We start from the raw sequence: 21966 nt of genomic DNA on the forward strand, positions 1-21966 counted from the left end.
CCAGTAAAGACAGTCACACACTAAGGGACAGGTGAAACATATCAGGGCAGGGAACAGCAAGCAGATACAAAGAAGCGAAGTCAAGGAGCTTGAAATAAGACAGTGTAAAAAAAAAAAAAAAAAAAAAAAAAAAAAAGCTGATAAATGAAAAAAGTAAAGAAAGAACTACAGGAGGAACAGAACTCTGAAAAGAATCATAGAAAGTGGTGCATAAACACTTGACAGCAGATCTTCAAAGTCTGATTATAAGAACAAGCAAATCAAAAGTGAGACAAGAAAAAATGCAGAATTCAAGCATACTTAGAAAGGAGAGATGAAATGCAGGTGGAGCACATTGTGACAGGAATTAATCAAGAGTGAAACCTGAAGGAGACAGACAGATTAAACAGAAACGTGCAGGAACCAGAGGAAGTGATGTTACAGCAAAACCTGACGAGACACCAGAGCACAAAATAAAAGGAGGCACAAGGAAACGCACAGAATATCAGACAAACTCAAAATACCTCAGGAAACTCATTAAGCAGAGTACTGGAAACACGAAGGGCTAACAGACACTGACGAAAACAGAAAAAAACAAAGTGTTACACACTTCTTTTTTATCAATGAATGGACTGCACAGTATAAATTGTACATTAACCTAGGCTACAAGAACCCACAAATTAACTTGATCACAGTCACATTTACATGCTATTCTTCACTTCTGCTTCATATTATCTACAGCCACAGCAGGGGTGTCAAACACGTCGTCCGCAGGCCAAACTAGGACGGCAAGATGACGTTCAAAGTGTAAGAATAACTAAGCATGGACTGTAAATCATTTTGTTGTTGTTGTTGTTTTTTTTTACTGCAGTCTCTAAGTTTTCCACTGGACTCACACTGTTCCAGTATGAGCTGAGAACAGTGACGCAGAACTGAACAAAAGATGTCAAAAGCAGTTATAGCTGAGATTAGTGATGTAGCTGGCAGAGCCATGGCAACCTTATTGTATACAGTATGAGCAAGAATGGCACACTGGGGGTGAGTTCTTTTAAACATGCATGTTATAGGGTGCAGAAAACCTCTTCTGAGAAGTAACTGATCATTAGTTTTATGGTAGTCCGAAACATTATTTCAGTGGGGTGCTCATATGGTTTTTTTTTGCGCTAAATCCAAGTAAAAAAATAGAAAAGATGAAGATGCTGTAAGACAACAAATGCCAACCTTTAAAACCACATTCAAATCCATCACAGACACACACACAGAAAACTAATATTTCTTTGATTTCATGTGTTCAGTCCACAAAATAGTTTTTTGCCTAAAGCGTTTTGAATTACATCCAGAGTTATTAATATTGTGTGGAGGGATTTGGCATCTGTTGTGGTTTCCGTTGTCGTTTATTTGTCATTCAGACCGAGGTTGATGTGCTGATTGTTGTTCGTGTTTCAGCAACACCTGTATTTACATGTTCTTATCAGGTGCATCCCTGTCCCCCTGTCCTGTTAAAACTGACATTATTCTGAAAACAAAGGACATCAACTCTTACTCTCTAACGCAAACTACAAATTGCATGGGCACGAAACCAGGCGAGGCTGAGGCGAATAATCAAACTTGGTATGTGTCTTTCACTGCTGCATCGCTCAGACACCTCTCATGTTGAATAAAGATGTCTCTCTGTCTGTCTGATGGAAGCTGCCAAAAACGAGCAGATTCACATATGCTCCCCTGCTTCGAGCGACACTTCAGCAGCATGGCAGTGAGACGCAGCCTTCGTCTCCATCAATCTCTAAAGATCAACTTCAGGACTTTTAACTGTGCTGCTGTCGATCTGCAACGTGGAGAAAATGGTGTTGATCCCTTTTACATAGTCCACACAGCACCGCATATTACACATTCAGACATGATTGTGGAGGAAAAATTAATCTAAAGATGTATACAGTGATCATTTTACATCTTATTTGCACATAATGATGAATCCTGTTGTGCCTGTTGAGTCATGAGCAAGTTTTACATCCTCTCAACAGAAGATGGCAGGATTATTATCTGCATATTAGCTTTTATTAAGTCAGGAGAGTAAAAGTATTACAATGTAATATAAGCAAACATCTCTTGGGGCTGTTTTTACCACCTCTGCTTTTGGCTCAAGATAACTTTGTTGTGTTCAACCCTTCCGCTAAACAGGATTACAACAATGTTGGCTTTCCTCCTGCCGTTCTCAGCCTGACAGATGGACATGAAGAGCCTGGCAGGAGAGGCTGCTGCTGGCTTCAACCGGAGCTCAGCAGAGATACAGTACACTGTTCAAAATCCACTGGACAATAGCAAGCGTAAACTCTGATATCATGAATGATAACTGATCAATGGGAACCAGCAACAGGGTGCAACGAAAGTCCCATGGAATGAGGTTGAAAACATAATGTGATGAAAAGTGAAAACTCCAACGCCTGCTGATATGGTGTTTGCTTCGGACAAATCTGGAGCAAATTACATTTATAATGTCTGTAGGCATTGAGGACTAACATGGTGAGTCTTTTCTCATCAATCATATCTGTTATATTTGGGCTGGGGATTATTAGATTCTGGACCACCACTTTCTCTGTATAGAACAAATCTGTGCACGGCGCCTCAAGCCCACTGGGGTCCTCATTTTCGCTCTCTGATTAAATGATTTAAAAACAAAAGTAGGACTACCTCAAACAGACCAAATTCCATTGAATCAGCTTTCTGGTAACATATCAAATCAATCATTTCATCCAATACTCAATACTGGGCGAATGTGTCACAGCAACAACACATCAACACATCTCTGTACACTTCAACAAGTGATTACTATTACTGTTTAAAGTGGTAATTAGTCACAGTAGTAACTGTGTTTAGTTGACGGTCAGGGTCCCTTTGTTTTGGACAACAAGCGGCCTTAAACCAGATGGCAGCGCCAACACGTCCAGGACATGCTAGTGTTAGCAAATAGAACGTCCTGGACGGTTTCTAAAGATAAAGAAAAATATATTGAGGATATAATATATAAAGGTGTGTGTTTTATTATAATAAAACACACACCTTTTGAACTGAATTTATTGCAGATATCATGGGTTTTATGCAAAACCATACTGTAAGTGTTTCCATACTTTCAGAGCACAGATAAAGACTTGCAAATGTCAGAGTTTTTGCCTATGGATCACAATAGCTGCGAACATATCTCAGAATGTGATAAACATCAAAATTCACACTTTGGCATTGAGGTGGTTTTGTGATTTAACATGAGACTTGGGGGTTCTGGTTTAAACTCTGCTAGGAGGTTCTCATTCCTCCATGATGTCTAAACAACTATTGACCTATATTACAATTTGCCTTGTTTCAGTATTTAATGTACAGAAATGGGTGATATGCTTGCTTTGATGGATGTTATACGTTTAATCTACTATTTTTTTTTAATCACTTTTGTAGTTTTTCTTCTTCAGAGGAGAAAATCTAAAAGGCTGTATCATCAAAGTGACCACGGCTATTCATTCATACAAACTAGCCCTCAAATCTTTTGCCAAAAATGAGCTTACTGTGTTATTTCAGGACAGCCAGAAATAGCACGGAGAGAATCTTGGCAAGTCCTGGTGTTCAGTTCACTACCTGCCATAAATAAACAGACATGAAGACATTTGAATGTTGAACAGATCGTCTATTTGGCCGCATGCCTGCATTCAAAAACCCTCTGAGCCCTGGCACTTAAATATTTCACAAGACACACACACACACACACACACACACACACACACACACACACCTGCAGGAGGAATGGTAAACCATATGCTTTAAAATCTTCGTTTTTCCTCAGAGGATGAGAAAATTCTGTGTTTTGTTACCATTTGATATTCAATCTCTGCTTTTGTTCAGCAGAAATAGAAATCTGTGCTCCCAAAGTTTATAATGAGATTTGTTCAGCATTCAGAACATTTGACAATTTCCGTGTCTAATCCCTTTGGAGGATTAAAACATGCAGCACAACTTTTTGTTTTCACATTTCAACACAAGAAGATGCTGAATCACTTCTGAATGAAAGTATCTGAAGTCCAAAAAAGTTTAATCTGCGCTGTCGGGTCAGCAGCATCTCAGATCGTTCCTTGCCACTCAGAATGCTTGCGCCCATAAATTTGTTGGAGAGCTTTCCTTATATAACACTGTATAAACCAGGCTCTACATGTACTTTCTGCAGCCTCTCCGTTGTTCTAATTTTGATTTCAATTTTACCATTAGCCATGATGCAGGGAGCTAAAAATGTCCCTCAAAAGGGGGAAGTGGATAAAACCACAGGCTGCGAAGAGGCCTTTTGAGTGCTGTGATGGGCTGTGATGGGCAAAACGCTCATCTTTACTTTGGATGGAGATGGGACATGCTGTAACAGCATTCATGTTATAGAGCTAAATGAGTTCAGTCTTTTTCTTTGCAGGAGCAAATAGATATGATATTGCACAATGACCAAAAACCATAAGGTTTTTTTTTTTTTTCTTTTTAAATCCAAAGACTTACGGTGTGATTTTGATGCATGCAAAATACAAAGCGCTCACTGCTTTTCATGGTTTTCATGCAGCTTTCGAAGGTTATTGTGATGTTTTATTAACTATTTTCAGACCAACCTCGTCATCATTGTGGTTTCTGCAACAAGGGGTCATTTTATGAAGTTGTTTGGGTTGGAGAAGGATGCACAAATACATTTTGGGATCATTGTTACAGAAACTTGTTAACCACCCAAAAATAAATTGTACTTCCCACAAATTGCATAACTGTTCAATCCAGATGCAATCCAGAGACTAATGAGGCAGCTGGCAGACAACAAAAAAAAAAACAACAACAAAAAAACAAAAAACAAAACAAAACATGAATTCACTTACTGAAACAAAGCAGAGTGAAGATTTCGCAGATTGTTTTGTGGTCACAGTGAGGTCTACAGAAAAACAGCATGATCGCATTGAATTGCTTCCTGCTTAAAGGTGCATTAAGGAGTTTTTCAACTTTAAAAATACTTCTTTCCCATCGTAAATATGTTACAAATATTCAATAATGCTTACAATGTGCCCTGACATATTCATTGCAAGTACCGCTAACAGCGCTAAACTGTCACTTGAAAGTTGCAGTGCCGGTCCGGCAATTTGCATTTCTTGGGGAGAATTTGAGAGGATGCGACGTAATGCGCGCTCCTGCTGGCCTGATTTTCTTAGCTTTCGTTTTGTCCGCCATTACTCCGCCGGATGCTTAGTGAGTAACAACTGAGCAGTACTGAGGATGGAGCTTCCAGAAAGTAAGAAAAGACCGGCTTGTAGCACTGCCACAACTCCAGCACAGACCCCACCAGGCAAAAGAAACTTAAATTTTACTCAAGCGCTACTTAAAGAGCGAGGAAGGAGTTCCCCTCTTCCGTGCACGTACATGGACGCAAGCCACAGGCACGAGCGTTTCACTACGCTGCAGTTACTCCCAAGGCCTGCAGGGGTCGTTATTTCACATGAAACATGCAAACTCCTTAATGCACCTTTAACAACAAAATCAGAGAGACAAAAATTCATTGTAATTCCATCCGATACATTTGCATAACTCAGGACTGATAAACTCACAGCTCCTTCTTCTTGATTCTCATGCTTTAAAGGGGACATAATATACTATTTTTCAGTCACGTCATATAGGTCTCAGAAGCCCAAAAACATAGTATTTAAGTTTGTTCGCCTCAAATTCATCCTTTGTTCGGAGTTTCAGCGGTCTAAAAAGTCACTCTGAGGAGCCCTCCTCAGAACAGGCTGTTTCTGAGCCTGCTTCCCTGTATGCACATGAATGCATCTGTCCACACCCACTCTCTCTGTCTCTGTCTCTGTCTCTCTCTCTCTCTCTCTCTCTCTAGCCCCTTTCACACTGGCCAAAAAACCCGTTTAAACCCACTAATAATCGACTTCAAATGGCAGTGTGAAAGGGTTTAATTGGCATTTAGACCCGGGTTGTTCAACCCTGCAATCGACCCGGGATTTTACCAGATCGGCCCTAACGGCTTTGAGTGAAAGGGACACATCCGGGAGCTTACGTGATGACATCGACGCAGCATGGCTACGTTAGCGCGCTAGTTGTTGTTTCTGGACACAGCGTGAGACATCATTCATCAACATGACCCAGCATTGGCAAGATAGCGAGACCAGAGAGCTTCTCTTGATCTGTGGGGAAGAGGAGATTCGTATAGAGGTAACGGGGAATGTGTTCCGCTGCATTGTTTACTTTCATTTTGCTCCGTCGTGCTGATGATGTCATCAACGTGGGACACCATCAGTGCGGGAAAACGCAGCGACGCGGCTCGCCAGCAGGCGGTGAGACCCGGGTCTGTAGGCGGTGGGAAAGGAGTCTAGAAGCCGATTGTTAGCGGGTCGAAAACACGGTTCGACCTGCTAGTTGCAGTGGGAAAGGGGTATAACACACACACACACACACACGGTGGGGGCACAGTCAGGGGGAGGAGTTAAGTCCATATAAATAAACGGACCCAGCTCAAACTCTACCATTTCAGCAGGCATTTTCACAAAATGTGGTGTAGCAAGACAGGGAGGAAACCGTTTTCAAATTTGTTCGTCATAATGAGGCTACAGCAACACACACTACAATAAGAAACTCTTCACAAAGTGAAAAAAAAGCATAATATGTCCCCTTTAAAAAACAAGAGTGGCTGTTTGTTGGAAGGATTTTCTCACCAGTTTTTGTGACTTCTGCCTTGACCCTGAGTTGAATAAAGCGGTACAAAGGGGAAAAGATGGTTATTTTAAACCTCTCATGGTCAGAGTGAATAGAGTGACTGACGATGAAGTGTAATCAGAAAAAAGTGCTGTATTTGGTCACCAAACTGGAATTCTTCAGAGTGCAGCAATGATCTTATTTTGCTGGACTGCAATCCAGAAATATGATTGTTTGTTTTTTGGTATGTCATCATGTATTTATGTGGCTGGTTTTCAAGGCTGTGTGTGGTTTCATTCCTCCAGAACCTTGATGTACGACCTGAGAGAAATGACATAATAGATGATGAAGCGGTGCTTTGTTCGAGTTTGAAGCCACATCATCCTCCACATGTATCCTGCTGGACTCATCTTTAAGACTGGCAAACTGCCACAATCAGCGCAAAGAGACCGTTTGGTTTCACAGAATGAGTCAAACACTGAACTCTTACCCAGAAAACAACTGGTAATGCTTTTGTAAAATAAAAAAAAGAAGTGATTTTATTTATTTATTTATTTATTTATTAAATTTATTTATCATGAGAAATTGTTTCATGTCGACAAAGTCACACCACACTCTAACTCAGCGAAACTTGCCAATGCTAATTTAAAACAACAGTCTAAATTTGTTGAAAAAGCATAGTGCAGTGCTTCCAGATCCGTCTCCTCAAGGACTTCTGTCCTGCTCGTTGACGACATTTCCTAACTCCAACACACCATTCATCATCATCCAGTGGCCTGTTAATGAGAAATCTGGTGAGTTGTAGAATTCTAAATCATCCAAGACACCGGACATTGAGTGGCAGTGTTGGGAAACACCTGCATTGTGTATTTATATTTATTCGAATGGATAATACAGTGTGACAAGTGTTGATGCTTTCCGTCAGTCAGAATCCTCATTCTGTCATTCAGGGACATGATGGTTACTGTGAACTGAGGAAAGACAAAACATGAAAATATGGGGGAATTTAAACTGCGGGTAAAGTAGACGGAGGCATGATAATGAAGAGGAAGGTGGCAATACAACCAGCACATTGTTCTGTCTGCTTGTTTGGTTCCGATACAAAGTAAGAGCACAAGACAATGGGCTATGTTGCTGTTTTTTTGTCAATCTGAATGAATCCTTTGAGGACTGCGAGATTAGATAGTCTCATTTAAATGAACACTGGCTAAAGTGATCAGATTGTCATTGATGTGCAGGTTTCTGCGTCCCAAGAAAATAAGATTCATTCAGTGGATTGATCCGCTGATGCTTTGCTCTGGGACGTTGGCCATTTGTGGCACATGAGACCATATTGAGGTTTACTTGGAAGCTTGCCAGCGTCAAAGCTGTTCGACTCATCAAGTGTGCAACGTTTCTTTTTACAGTTTTTTTTTTGTAACTGCACCACTAAATAAAACATTATTCATTTCAGGGGTGCTCAGAAGGAGAATAAATACACTGAGGGCTTTTTGTATGATGTGACAGCGTTGTCTTCTGCATCCACCAATTCTGCTTTGCTACTGAGAAAACAACTTGTGTGAAGCATCACGTGGTGGCGTTACGTCGATCCAGCAGTGGGAAGGAATTCAATGTGTCATGCACATGGAGTCTGAAGGGCTCTAAAACAAGGTTACTCACCTCTTTCGATCCCATAATAATTTTTATCAGGCATGGCCAATCTAATTGAATAAAAGTGTTTGCATATCATAATTCAAATCAGATTAAGCTTTAATCAGATTCCTTATGGAAAGTGTATTTGCGGGCAATTAAAGGTTGCATTTTCACTTTGAGTGAACAAACAATTACATTTATTGTAAATGCCTTTTATATTGTTGAATTATTAAATAAAAGGTTTACAGAGGTTTTTCAGAACCTTTTTGGAATCAGGCTTGTCTTTAAAACATCTGCAGTGCTTACATAAATGACTAAATAATAATATAATCCTTGTGTTGCTGTTGATGCCTGCAGCCCTGACCTTTAAATCGTGGCAGTTGCACCCTCTCTGTAGGGGTGATCTCAAATCCCGCTGTGCCCTTCGTGATTTCACGTCTCACAAAGTCTCCAATCTTGTTTCAGGAGAATCCGCTCTGCTTTGGGTTGCTGACGGAGGACGTCTCCACTCACGCTAATTCAAGGCGACACAAAGATTAAATGTTCTGCCGTGTTTTGAGGAGCAGGTTGACTCTGATGACTTGACGAGGTTTTAGGACGGCAGGCGTTGTGGTTACAAAATGCCGTGTGGCTGGTGACTGATTATGAAATCATCTTTTCCCCATCATCTCCTCAATATGTTCAGAAACACCGGAGAATAACCCCTCTGATCACCCGTTGCTATGGCAACTCCAGCTTGAGCACCGTGATGCTACAAGGCCACGGATGCTGTTGTGGCGTCAGGCTTTCGCAGTGAAACAGCACAGTCTGCCTGTGACCTGAAGAACTTGGGAGGTAAGAGGAGAGAACGTATCGGGAGGCTGTTCTGGGGACAAAAATAAATCGATAAAATAATAAGAAAAGAAAACTTCAAAACAAAGGAACAACACATGAAAAAAACATGATAAATGATCCTAACAGTATAATTTCATAGCTTCCAATCCACTGACATATCCTCTGTTCAGCTCATCCTCAGAAGATGAAGTGTTCACATGCTCTCTGCAGCACATTTAAGACTCCAGCAAGAACGAGGAGCGGTGGATCTGTCCTGAAGAACACGACATCCCGGTGACAGATCCCCGGCTGTCTCCTCTGTGCCTGTTCTGAGAGATGACAGCTGACTCCACATTCTGCAATAACTACTGCTTTGCTTGGTTACACCAGTGATGAAGTCGTGACTGACAGGAGACAAAGTGACTGACTAACTGCTAAATGCATCAGTCGCTGCACACCTCAGCATTGTCAGGCTTGTGCTTTAGACTTACGTCAGATTGTTTCTTTATAAGCGCGGGACAAACAGCAGTGGGAATTAAAGTCAGTAAAAAAGTTTGTTATGCTTTTTTTTTCATAAATACCAGAAAAAGCCTTATTATGTTCACATGGTCGTTGTTTTTTTCTTAATGACTGAAAAATAAAATCTCATGAACACTGACTGAAACAGTGGATCAATCCCATAATACTTTGTCCAAATCCAAACACCGAGCAGGAAAAGTAATTTAAGTCTGATAACAGTGTTGTCTTCTGAAACAGCAAATTACACTTTACCACTGCAATTTTCTTCAAAATAGTGTGCAAAAAGCATCGTGTGATGAAAATACATAACAGACATGCATGTTAGATTTGACTCCAACCGAGAGACATGATCAGGATGGGCACGTACATGAACTCCATTTGAAATAAAGATCGGAACAAATCACCTTTGGGGTTACATTTATTTCAATAAGGAACACATCTGTTGAAAATCTTCTGATAGATGTGTTTAAATGAAGTCTGTTTTCTAAATGTCTTACACATTTCAAACAACATGCACTGGAGGTTGATTTGTGACTTTGAATCTCCTGTAGCTGTGAGTGTGAGTGTGTATGGCTCTCTGTCCTGTCAGGGCGACCTGTTCATCTGTTCATGACCATATCAGCTCCAGGATGCCACAACCCTGAGTTGGATAAAGCAGCATTAAAGCTGGATGGATAGAATTAATTCAGTTCAATTCAGTTCTTTGTATTTCATAATGCTACAGCTGCCATAGAGAACTTTAGAATCCTTGCAGGCAAAGGCGAAAGATAAAAAAAGAGGTGCTGAAAACTCTGCCTCCCGTTCTAGAAACCTGCAGTAAGCCAGCACTCTGAGAAGGAAGAGTTCTGCTGGGTTAATATGGGACTAACGGCTCTTTAAGATATATGATGGAGCCTGGTTGTTAAGAGCTTCAGAAGTCAAAGGAGACTTTTGACTTCTATAGATTTCACAGGAAGTCAGTGAAAAGGAACAAATATGGGAAGGACGTGGTCTCTTCTGCTTCTTCCTGTCGATTTTCTCACTGCAGCCTTTTGAAGAAATTGCTGACTTTTTAAAGAGGTATTCGGATACCTCGTAGGAAGTAGGAAATAACTCCTTATCAGTGTTGGGAAGGTAATGTACGACCTTCACAGGAAAGTTTTTTGCAACTATTGACTGTAATATATCACTTACAAGTAATATATCACTTAGCTTTGCACTGGCTGCTGCAAGTAAAATATTATTTACCCAGCACTGCTTCAGATTGGACATTTACAGACATGCATACTGTGTGAGTTGCCATCTCCAAAATACCGTAAAGGAGTGTGGTTATCAGTATTTGCCTTATGATGGACTGATGACTTGCTTAAACCGAGACTGGCTCCAAAATGATGTATAAATTGGATAAACTGATAAAATCCATTTTGTCCATAACCAGTATCAAGCTTTTTTATTTTCTTTGCTTATCACAATTAAAAGTGGGTGAAATTACTTGCCGTCGTCTCTGGATGTATAGCAACCAACACGTAACCATGAGGCACCACAGCTCAGCCTTCTGAGAACATGAAGCACTGACCTGCAGAAAATGTGCAGTCCCCCCCCCCCCCCCCCACCGTTTCCCCCCCTCCTGTGCCGCAGCCCACTTCCGTCACTCTGTTGAAAGAATGACCGAGCCTGGCGAGCACATCTCCGACAGCTGAGGAATCATGATCCCTGCTGGCAGGAGCTGTAAATGGCCAGTATGGCACACAGGCCTCTCTCTGTGGTGCAGATGGCTCCCACCAACACCAGGGTCAGGGTTCTCGCTGCGCTCTGCCAGAACAGCTCCTCCTGGTTGGGTGGGATGTTCCACCTCATCGTACTTCAGAAGGTTAGAAGCACATGTGTTTCACAAAAAGTTCAAGGGAAAAGGATTCAGCAGTTTTGGAAAATGTGTAAGATTACCTGCCATTCAAACATGGATGGGAAAGATTTATTTACAGCCTGTATACATACATTATATTGACAACTATTGTCATTTTGTTGTTGCATATAGACATGGCTTGCAGTGGCAGCAAAAAGATCCCTGAGACCTTCATGTTTATGATTTTGAACATATGTGAGGCGTCTTATATTATCTGTGATTGAGGGAAACCATCTGCTGTCTTAGTATCCAGTGTCTCCATCCATGAGCATCTTGTGTTTTCACTACCCACTTTTATGTATGTTTCCCTTCATGCCTCATTTGTAATGTGTGTGGACACGAGCGCCCTGGAGGGTTTTTATAAGTCGTGGAATGTTAGAGCACAATTTCATATCCAATAACTGTCAGGAGCTTGAAGTGGCTGTTTAAAGGGTTGTTTCAGCAAAATGAAACAAACATGTAAACATATTTTCTCTCTGTGGGTCCGATACTGTACGACAGCGGACCAAACAGATTCCTGCCACCTCGATGCAGCTTAAAGCAAAACTTCAGTTAGTATCCAGTTCAAACGCCAAAATGTAATGACCCAATATATTCACCCAGATTATTTTAACAAAAGATGAGCTTTCTCAAACAGTCTTAACAACTTTAAACTCTGTCACACAATTCAAAAAAAGACTCCCAAAAAATGTCTGTTCAAAAAGTGCATCACACTGTCTGTGATTTACCGTAGTGTTGTAATATTGATATTTGGAGCTGGTCGACAATATGAATTTAAATGTGTGCATGAACATGTGTATGCTGAAATACTGTGTGGACGTGTGTAGAACTGAATAAAGGAACACTTTGTGTGTGATTAGGGTAGGCGTAATAAGCTCAGGCTCGGGCCTACACCTTTTCTGTTAATACTATAATCTCTCTTTCCTCTTTGGGTGGTTTTCTGAACATTTATTCATCATTTTGAAGCTATTTGAATACTCACAGTTGCACAGTTGATTAAGCTGTGCATCTATTTTGAGCCGTGTGTGTGTGTTTACATGAATACACCCGAATGTGCTAAGCAGCACACACACACTACTTTGACTATAAAATACTAATAACCAAATTAAAACAACAAAGCAACAAAATGAAAAAAAATTAAATTAAATAAAACAAATCCCAGTGACTAGAGCATGAAGTTCACAGGACACTGCAGGAGAAATTATTCATATCGATTTGATGAACACAGACAGGAAAGCTGGAACAGAATGAATAAAATATAGTTTCATTTTCGTGATGTAATAAAGCACATTAAAAAAACACCAGTAAACCACTTTATTTATTCTGTCTCCGCGAGGTGAATCCATTGAGCACAGCCCACAGAGCGCTGACAGAAGCTCTGATTGGCTACCTGCTGTTGGATGAGTCTGGCGCTGCCTGCGCATTGGCCACCTCCACATGTTGCTGATGCTGGTGTGTGAGCTTTCTTGGCGTTTAAACTTTGTTTTTGGCATGTTAGAATCGCAGTGATCTGAGGTTACAGTGAAGGAAGTCTGCGATTGTGTTAAATGAAACAACACGGTAAGGTTTTTTTGTTTTTTGTTTTTTTTTTTTTTTTTGGGGGGGGGGGGGGGGGGGGGGTTAACTCTTGTCTCCGACCCTCCTGCCGGGCGCGCAATCCTCTCCGCTGCGCGCTGCGCTCCCTCCAGACGCGTAACTTCTTCCTCCTCTCCTCCTCTCTCTTCGCTCTCCTCCCATCCCCTCCATCCCCTCCTCTCCTCTCCTCCCTCCCTCCCTCCTCTCTCCTCTCCTCCTCACCGCGCAGACCTCGACGCGCACAGGCACAACAGATGGCACAGTACTACAGGCAGCAGGAGCGCACGAATTGGGCGTAGAAGTACTTTTATTTCTCCAAACTTCACAGGAACGTGTAGTATAACAGCAGTGGGGGGGCTCTCCGAGGACCAACTCGACTTTGACAGTCACTGGATCCGACGTTTAGAGGTGGAAATTGTTGTCAAGGTAAGTTGTGATGTTTTTACTCAGTAGCCGCTCAGATTTCGGGAATCAGTGAACTCAGGCGAATGCGCAGGAAAATCACCAAAAAGCACTAAAGCTGTCTTTTCTGCACCCTCCCTTATATATGCATATCCTTCAGTAACAATGACCCTAACCATTTAAGTTTGTTACATAATATTTGAATGAATGGAGAATAATTGACTTAATAAATAACCCATAAGCAACTTATTACTGAACCTGATGTCTTAAATATTAAACAGATTGTACAATGTTCAGTTTTTCCTCCCCAACTCTTTTGATTGCTTGTATGTTCAACCATCACAATCAACAAAAATCGAACACTTGATAAAGTAAGTACCTCTTCTGAGTTTTAATGAAGAGCCTCTAGAATGAATTGAAGCTTTACACTCATGTAATTTCTTTTGGATGGCAGTTTCAGTGAAGTTGTAGTCATCTTGAGGAGTTTATTACAGCACTTTGTCTTTACTGGCTCCACGAGCACACACAGTGTGTACAGTAAGTGCTGATGCTGCAACTATGTGGGGTTGCAGCTGTCACAACACAGAGCAACATTCAGTCATAGAACCCTGATTTCTCCTGATGCGTGTGGAAAGTGCTGGCAGTGCAAACTTTTAATGTGAAAAACCAGAGAAGCAGTGCCGTGTCAAAGGTCAGTAATGTTCCATGACACTCTGTCTGCTGTGGTTTTTCCTTTTCTTAGTGAGCAGTGACCTGAGGTTAAACATGGTCTAAAACAGGCTAACTTCAAACACGTTCCGCTGCCCAGCGGCACGAGCGCAATTCCACAGACTTTCCATTGACTGCTTTAGTTCCTCACAGATTTGTGTGGATGTGTCTGTTTCAAGGCAAATGGTAATTTCTGGTTTATCAATGCACAATGCATCGTGACTCTGAATACATTAAAATCTTCTTTTTTTTTTTCGCCCTGAAAAATGTGTGGATCAGAGGGAGTAACTGCTTTAAGCATGCAATGAATGGATGAGGCTTGATATTTTTGTCTGTGTGACGCTGAAACTAATCACTGCGAGCTTCTACTGGCTCCCTGTCATTCAGCGACACTCAGAATAATAAAGTTTCCTTCTGTATCTTATAGATTTTACGATGAAGAATCCATCGTTAGGATGTATTTTTAGCCACTAAGCCAAATGAGCTACTCATGTAGATTTACACTAGAGAAAATCCACTTTGGAAGCATTTCTGCTTTAAGTTGACGGCACTCATCCGTATATCACATCCTTCAGGCCCTTTAGGATGAGCAGTGCTCCCTGGGTCACCAGTGAGCTGGATGTAATGATTTGTTCGGTCCCAGAAGGGGTCCAGCCCTCCGCTGGACTCCAGGTGGCCCTGTGGCAGCAGCAGCAGCAGCAGCAGCAGCAGCAGCAGCAGCTCCAGGAAAGTGCAGCAGATTATCACACAGCCTTGCAATTTGTACACAATTAGATCTCCGGGGAGAGCCGCTCCAACTTTGTGTTGCATCCGCTCTTGATTCTGTGTGAACCGCTGGCACAATAGCGATGTGGAAATGTGAGGATTGGTATGAAAAGGCGACTGCAGATGTACAAATTGTCCAGTTGTGGTGGAATAATGAGGCGAACATTATTATTGTTAATTAATGGGAATAACTAACTGCGAGGAGGGTGGAGGAGGATCTCCTAAAACGTCTAAATAGCTGTGGGATCCATTTCTGGACGTCTGCTCAATCACATCTGTGCTTTAACTGGAAGAGCTGCACCAGCGCCTTCCTCTGTGTGCTGTTTTCATTATGTCTCGCCTTCAGTAATTCTAAGGTCCTCGTTTTAAAGTAGTAAGCGGAGTCCAAGTGTGTGCTGTCGGTGGGATATTTTATCTGCACTCATTACTTTTTTTGTTGGACCACTGAGAGTCCGAAGCCACTGTTGTGCAAAATCAACATGACAAATCAACTTCAGCCGGTGTGCGCTTCCACAGAGCTGTCACAGTGCTGCGCTGTGCAGACTACCTGTACTGGGCGTAAATCTGAACCCTCGCTGAGCAGCTTTTATTGAGGCAGAAGCTGGTTTGTGCTGCAGTGAAGATATCTCACACAAGGCCAGAGAGATTATCCGATCTGAAAGCTGGTCCCTGCTTTTCATTGATTAAAATCCTCCTTTCTAAAAAAAAAAAAAATATGAATGCAATGCGCTGATGTGCAGCTGAGAATTTTTTTTTCTAATTCTGCAGTGTGTTTTCTCAACTTTGATATGTCAACCTGGATAAACATTCTGCATTGTTCTCTAGAGAAAGGAGCGCAGTTCACCACTAAAACACAGGGCTTGTCACTGGCAGGTGGGGGAGGCAGAGCTGCTGCTCATTCTCTGGTTTTTCATTATAGTGGTGCCAGCGTTGTGGGGAAATAAGCATAGTGGTCTTCAGAGCAAGAGAGAGGGACTTGTGTTATACAAGAGATGGGAGATTAATGACTTAAGTCAGGGACAACATCCACAGGAGTCCGCAAGTGTTGGATCTAAAGTAATAAGATAGAACGGGCTCTTTTTATGAGGACTGTGCTGTGTGGACTGTGAGTCGTCTCTCACTTTGAAGAGTGGAATCAAAAGCGCGCGGATGCTCTGCCACTGCAGAGGCTGACTGTTGTATTGACTTTATGTAACCCACATGTGAGGTGCACCTCACAAATGCACACTTTTGCCTGTCTGTTTTATTTACATCTCTTCCAGACTCCACAAGTAGGCCAGCGGTATAAATTGCTATATTGCAGCAGTGAGTAAATGAGATAATGCTATACTTGCTCACTCGCTCATTAGGAAACATTTCCAAATAGCCTGCAGATATACTCGGTTTCATAAATGTGATGCCATGCAAATATGATGTGGCGCTTTAAATACCCTTTTTGCAGAGCAAACCACACATCCTGTAAACTAACGGGATAAATCAGGCCGACTTTCAAATTCCACATATGTTAAACGCTCCCGCCATTATCTCCGGTTCAGTGTGGAGTATTTTAGTTAATGGGCTCCATTTGATTGCTTTTCCAATTTTATTGCCGCTGTTCACCTATCAAGCTGTCCTCATGTGACTCAAGCAGCCAGGCAGGAATAAGTAACACCATGGAGTCAGAAACTGCACAGCAAACACATGGCTTATTTTTTTTAATGGTGTTTATTTATTTAAGTTTTTGGCAGTTCTGCGTGTAGCGCTCCATTTCCAGGGGATACCTTGCTGCAATGAAGTGAGGGCGAACAAAATAAGTGAGAAATGAAGGTAAAAAAAAAAAAAATCCTGCAGTGAAACCTGTAGCAGCCTTTAAGCGGCCGTTTCATACAGCATCCGACACTAAGCTGCTAATCTCAACATGAAAGCCAAGATTGTCACTTTTGTCGTGGAGATGATGCATGAATTGAAAATAGATGCTCTAAACACGCAGTGTGTACGTGCCGCGCTGGTTGCTCGTCCGCAGTAGGGACTGTCACGTTTGATCACCAGCCACGGGCCAGATCATCTCATGCCTGTTTGGTTACTGCTTTATTAGGAGACTTCCTTATAACAATGTCATAATATTATATAAAGAAAAAAAAAATCAACCCTCAAAGGGTGCAGAGGCTTAATTGGTGTAGCACCAGCTTTCTGCAAGAGCAGATTCCAGTCGGCTGTGGGTGAAGTCCATTTTTGCCATTTCCGTTCATATGCATCTTTTTTTTTTTCAGAGTACACCAGTTGTCGTTGTATTTAAGTTCAACATAGTTTGAAAGGATGTGAGTACAACAAAACATTTTGACTCTGCTTTAGCTGCTTGTTAGAAACTGTTGTTTAATGACGCATAAAGGCTTCAGAAGTATGAGTGGGTAATATACTGCACTCATCTTATACTGCACAGTAAATTGTGCTCAACTATTGAGCAAGAATTGGCTCGGATATTCTGCAGAAAAATACACACCATTAACTAGTAACATATTTCAGGGACGTCGCTGTTTTTTGCAGCCCTGCTCGGAGGGAATGAATGTGGTCGTGTCTTTTAGAAAGTCCATTTATCTTTTATGATTGCCGTGTTTGCTGCAGTTAGTGACTGGATTTGTGTAAACAAGGTTGTATATATTATGAACAATTGAAGGCTGCTTTGAAGTGCTAAAAAGAAAATAGGCCTCAAGAAGGGAAAATGCATTTACCAAAATCAGATTTTGTTCAACTTTATTGATCCGTTATGACCAGTTTATTTGCAGCGTCTAAGTTAATAGATGCAATCATCACAAATCACTGCCAATTATTGTAGTTGAAATGTTAAAAAGGTAAAAATGGTTCAAAAATCAAAACACTGTAATGTCAGGAAGTGTTGAAAGCATGGAAAAGTATGTGTTACAAAGAAAGACTTTGCAAAGGAATAAATAAGAATTTTGTTTTCATGAACATAACAGAGTTCGGCAGCCCAATAGCAGAATGACTGACAGACTGGGAGTTATCCAACGTGTTTCTGAATGAAATGTTTGCTGATTTAATGTTGGCCAGCCTCTAATTGAAAACAAACAGAAACAAGACATCACACACCAATCAGGAGTTTGCTGTATGTGATGATATAATGTGCTGGTGATATCAGGTTCTGTATCCATGTTGCCAAACTGCTGTCAGTCAGGTTCAAGTCTTAAAGGACTGTTTGGTTTGTGTTTATGAGGTGTGTATAAATAGTGTAAGCTGCAGTAGATGTGGGTCAGCATGTCATATGAACGCAAGAGCAGTTGGACAGGCTCCTGCCATTTAATGTCTATTCAAGTTTTTTCCCTTGAAAATAAATATACTTTAGAAAAATATCATTTAAGAGTGCATTTAGAATGTTTTTTTACAGCTAGACATCATCTCAGTTCGCCTCCAGCATCATATTTACTCCCCTCGAAAACACCTGACAGTAATTTTCCACAGCGCATTACGAGGAGTGCCGGTCTACTCCTGCCTCCATAAATATGTGTTTTAGTGACATTTGTCTCAATGCATATAAACATGTCTGAGGATGATGATGATGATTTGTGTTTCAGCTGATCTCCTCTCTGGTCACCACACACTTGTTTGTGTGAGCACAAGTTTCCTGCTCAGGGAATAACAGACCTTAGGTTATCAGCTTCGTCCCTCTAGGTCACCACAGATCAGTTTGGTGCATTATTACTGAAGTCACACATTAAACAAATTGAAAGCATGCAGATGGAGCTGGCTTTCCATCAGTACAACTTCCTCCTACTCTAAACTTAGGACTTGCTGACCTTCATCTACAGCAGGTGGTGTGTTCAATAACATCGACAGACTTCAACAACCTCAGCTCGGGTAACCTTTAACAATGAATGATAATGATGATTTGGATAAAAAAACATTAGAGGCTTCAATATTAAAACCAACACCTGCACTTCTTGAGCGTGGCTCGGTGTTTCAGCTCGTCCACAGTTTCAGATGAAAACTGTTGTTACACATACAATATGTATCAGGAAGCTCTATTTCTGGCTTCCACACACCGCTGACTGCATATTGCCTCTGGACCACTTCCACGTTTACTTTTTTAAGATGTTTTGTTTGTTTGTTTCCCTCCTTGTATTGGGGCCTCGCTGATTTATTGAACATTTGCTTTGCTATTCAGGGAAAATGTGACAACAATGCGTGTCCTCTCTGGACCAGGTCACCTGGGAGTTGTTCGTCTTTCAGCTCTAATTTGCCTTTTCTGGCTGGCTTCTTATTTTTGCATTTGTCAATGAACAAGTTTGCCGAAATTATCTCTGTTAATGGCCACCACAGGTAGATTATATTCCTGCATGATACGTGGCACTGTGTATGCAGAGAAAACAAATGAAGTCAGTTAAAAGTCAGTGTGTGTGGAATTAATTGTCTGTGTAGAAATCAAATGGTGTTTTCTAGCCTCAAACCTCATCTTTCCAGGGTTACTTATAGGCACCATGCAGCATCAAAAGAGCCACCCTGTCTAGCATCCACAAATAGAAATTTTAAAGGAGAATTTTAAATGTGCATGGATTAATATTTCACGTCAGCATTGATTCATGCCTCCACTGTAGACATTCTCATCTGCGAGTGAATCGCTCGTGCGAAGACATGCGGTGACGTCTTGATTTGGCACATCCTCTTTCTGCTGTGCATCAGAAGTAATGGGCTTCCGATGTGGATCACTACTGTCACTGCCACTTAGTTTGTCACCCCGGCTGCCTTTCATTGTCATTTCCTCATTCAGAACACTTACAGAGATAACAGGGCTTGAAGTCGTAAATGCTGTGATGGATGGAAGGTATTATTATTGATTTGTGTTGTTTGTTGACTGAAGAAACAGGCGGCATTCGCCATGATATTCGAGTGTTTAAGGTAATTTCTGGGTTGGCGTTTTGGGTTTCGGCACACGGCTGCAGTGCAATTCTGTGTTCGCAACAAAACACTGATGAAATGTGTTGAAATTTCTAGTCACATCTTCTTTTACTAACCTAAATCAATGGAAAAACAATAGGCGCAGCGCTCTCCGATGCTTTTCTTTGTGAGGAGTTTTATTGGATTCTCCATCTTTTAATAATGTCTCCTCTACATGTCTCTGCTGCATGTTGCACAGGTGAAAGACGGGGGAAATCTATTTTCATTAAAGTTGCATGACACGGCCTGAAGACGATGGGCCGTTGCATGACTACAATCGATGGCGGTCTCTCATGCTCTGGTGGTTCGCCACTGTGGGGATATGTGGGTAGAAATGTGCTCCGAGTCTCCCCTTGAACCGGGACTTAATGACAGAGTGACATCCGCCTGAGGGATGGATGGTGTTTTTATCCACCCTGATAGAGAGGCACACTGGAGGTTGAACAAGCCGTGTGGTCCGTCTCCCCTCTGTCTTTATGGATTTTTGCAAAAGATGACAGGCTTAGATTAGTCACTTTTCAAAAGTGCAAGAGTGCAGCTTTGGCTTTTGGCAAAGAAAAGGGAGAGAATTTGAAGGAAGAGGCTTGGTGATCGAGCTGGCAGGTTTTCAGACAGTGTGCAATTAAATCAGAAATGTTAAAGAAGGGCAGACAAAGCATGAAGGCTTTTGCTTCCCCGCAGACAACACCGCCTGCAGCAGGCTGTATATTACAAACATAATAAGCCGCTGATGAAAACCAATTTACATTGTTAATCGTTGTTTAAACACCAAGACAAAAACCAGTTATAGGTGTGTACAAACATCTTTACCACCTCAGTAAAACAGCAACAAATCTGCATGAACCAGTGTTTTTAAGGACTCTTTGTAGTAAAGCTTATATATATCAATACCCCCATTTAAATATTATTGCCCTCTTAGCACACCGGTGTTTACTTAGCCAGGGGGATTCATGCAATATTTAACTGGATTAAGAGACTTATACCACAACCATAACAAGACATCTGTGTTCAATATGGATACTATGATGTGGAAATCCATGCATCCATCCATCCATCCATCCATCCATCCATCCATTCATGCAAATGTTTAGACCAGGAAGTACCCAGAAAAAAACCCGAGCATACTTTGGGAGAACACACAAACTCTACCCAGAAATAAACCTTCTATTTTTTTCAGCTCAGATTGTGCACTGATTTCTTTGTCCTGCTCTCTGTGGCTCGATAAATTCTTTCTCTTTTTCATTAATCACTGTCAGCAGTAATCTTTAAATCGACACGTCCCCTCGGTGACGTTGTTCTCTCCTACATCAGTTCATCATTTGCAGTTAGTGTCCTAAAAATGATCCTAAGCAGCCTAAATGGTGCCAAACAAGAACAGTACACTTTCAGTATGATCAGTTATCACATCATGTGACATTTAATTTACTTACAGTGAAAAACGCATGTACAGTGAATTTTCTGAATAGGTCTGTTGTCATAGCTGTTCCAGCTTTTAGATTTTATTGTCATTTCTTTGCTATAATAGGGCTGGCTGATATATTGAAATTTGTGATGTAGTGACATTTTCTTAATATTTGTTATTGAAAAAAACAGAAAATTGTTTATATTGATGTAACTTTTCTGTGAAAAAATTTTAAGAGTTTTTCTCGCCTGCCTGCGTCCCCTCCCACTCTGAGCGAGCTGCTCTGTGGCTCCGCCCCTCCCTGCACACCCGCTCCATTAACGTCTCAGTTCGCAGACAGATGCAACCTGGCGATGGACAAAGACGACGGAGAACTGGTGATTTCACCCATCAGCCTTTGAGCAGAAAAACCCAATCTGCAGGGAATGCAAAAAAACCCTGTTTCAAGCTAAAGTTAAAGCAGGAAAAACTGATTCCAGCACCTCTGGAGCTGTGTAACGTGGTCAGAAGGGTGTGTGTCCTCAATGTTTCCTGTCATTGTGGTTGTTAACAGACACAGGTGGATATTAAACACAGGGCGTGCTCTAGCTGCTGTATATATACATTAATAATGGGAGCAAACCCCGAGCAGCCGTGTATAATCTCACAATGGCTTCTCAGTGCCATGATG

General features: G+C 41.5%; 1 protein-coding gene across 1 annotated transcript in view; it reads left to right on the plus strand.

Moving 5' to 3' along the window:
* Positions 1–13271: 13271 nt before the first annotated feature.
* Positions 13272–21966, plus strand: part of LOC115387990 (caM kinase-like vesicle-associated protein) — a 38405-nt gene continuing 29710 nt past the window's right edge. The window contains exon 1 of the mRNA XM_030090904.1: positions 13272–13519. The gene's annotated coding sequence lies outside the window, so the exon portion shown is untranslated. The remainder of the gene's footprint in view (positions 13520–21966) is intronic.

The sequence above is a fragment of the Salarias fasciatus genome, chromosome 5, assembly GCF_902148845.1.
Source record: "Salarias fasciatus chromosome 5, fSalaFa1.1, whole genome shotgun sequence".
In the NCBI taxonomy this organism is placed as follows: domain Eukaryota; kingdom Metazoa; phylum Chordata; class Actinopteri; order Blenniiformes; family Blenniidae; genus Salarias; species Salarias fasciatus.